Source organism: Salvia hispanica, chromosome 6 (assembly GCF_023119035.1).
Source record: "Salvia hispanica cultivar TCC Black 2014 chromosome 6, UniMelb_Shisp_WGS_1.0, whole genome shotgun sequence".
Taxonomy (NCBI): Eukaryota; Viridiplantae; Streptophyta; class Magnoliopsida; order Lamiales; family Lamiaceae; genus Salvia; species Salvia hispanica.
In genome coordinates this window covers 19,002,154-19,003,675 of record NC_062970.1, presented here as the reverse complement: position 1 = coordinate 19,003,675, position 1,522 = coordinate 19,002,154, and positions in this window count along the sequence as shown.

Here is a 1,522-nt window from a genome sequence, read left to right as displayed (position 1 = left end):
TCACGTCCATTATATATTTATGTACACAATACTTTTACCATGTTCCTTATTTAAAAAACAACATTCACAACCTATATGTAATTTTTTACTTATTAATTTTCCTTTTATCTTTATTTTACATTTTAATTTAATCAAATTTTCAGTTTAATTAGAAGTATGAAATTCATTACAAAAATATGTTTAATTAAATTCGAAGATAATATAATTTCTATAAGTTACTAGCTATCTTAATTAAATTAATATTACGTATAATAGTACTCATAAAAGATAATACATTAAAAAAATCTAATAATTGGGCTGCAATAATGGGTAAAAATGCATGGAAATAATAAATAAATAATTGCAAAATTAAATAAACTTAAAAAGGTTGAGTGGAACTTCAAAGACAGAATTCGTTGAATACGAGGAGATAGTAAGAGAACTTGAGACCATAATTGGACACGCACACATGACCTGGGGTTGGGGAAATCTTAAAATTTTGTTATCAACTACTCTCTCTCTCTTTGTTAGTGAATAAGAGTCTTATTTTTTTATTTTGGTATGTCCGTAAATAAGAGTCTTTGTTCATTATTATTAATGACGGACCCAGAAAATAAAATTCGTGGGGTCGAAACTATTCAAATATAAAACATATAAAATATACAAATAATTATTATTTTATAAAATATATTCTCCCTTCGTCCCATAGTAGATATCACACTTTCCTTTTTAGTTTGTTCCACAAAAGATGTCACATTTCCTCTTTTGAAAAAAGTTCATTCTCACATTAATTATAAAATTATATTTTCTCTAACCACTTAATACACAAAAAATAATCTCCTAAAATCCTGTGTCATCTCCCAAGTGTGACATCTACTATGAGACATTATAAGTATAAATCTTTGTATCATTACTTTTTTAGTTGTACAATTTTATTTGTTATTCTAGAAATAATATTGTTATTATTGTATTTTAAATAAAAATAATACTCAATAAAATTAAATCAATGAAACATAATACTAAGAGCATCCGCAGCGGTGCTCAACGCACCGCTCGTCCGTCCGTGCCGCTGAGCACCAAGCCGTCCGTCCGCCAATGGAGCTTGTCCAAATCAGTGCCAGCGGCACGGCGCTGCTCTTAGCTAAAGAGCTACGTCCGCGCCAGCTGAGCACAATTACGTGGCAATTGCTGATTGGCCAACGGCTTAGCGGTTAGCAATTTCATTTTTTTTTTTATTATTCGAAATTTATTTTAAAAAATGTTTTTAAATAAAAAAAAATATTTTCCCACTTCCCAAAAAAAATATATCCGTTTTCTACCCACTTATAATTAATTTTTCAATTTTTTTTTTCCCCAAAATTCAGCATTTTCGTCTATAAATAAAACCGCTGCGACACAAATTAGCATTAACATTACTCATCTATACATCTATACTATCATGCATCTACATTCTCTCATCTTTTTTCCTCATACTATCATCTAAATTCCCACCACACTACACAATGTCCAGCTCAGCGATCACCCTCCGGCAATCGCAGTTGGA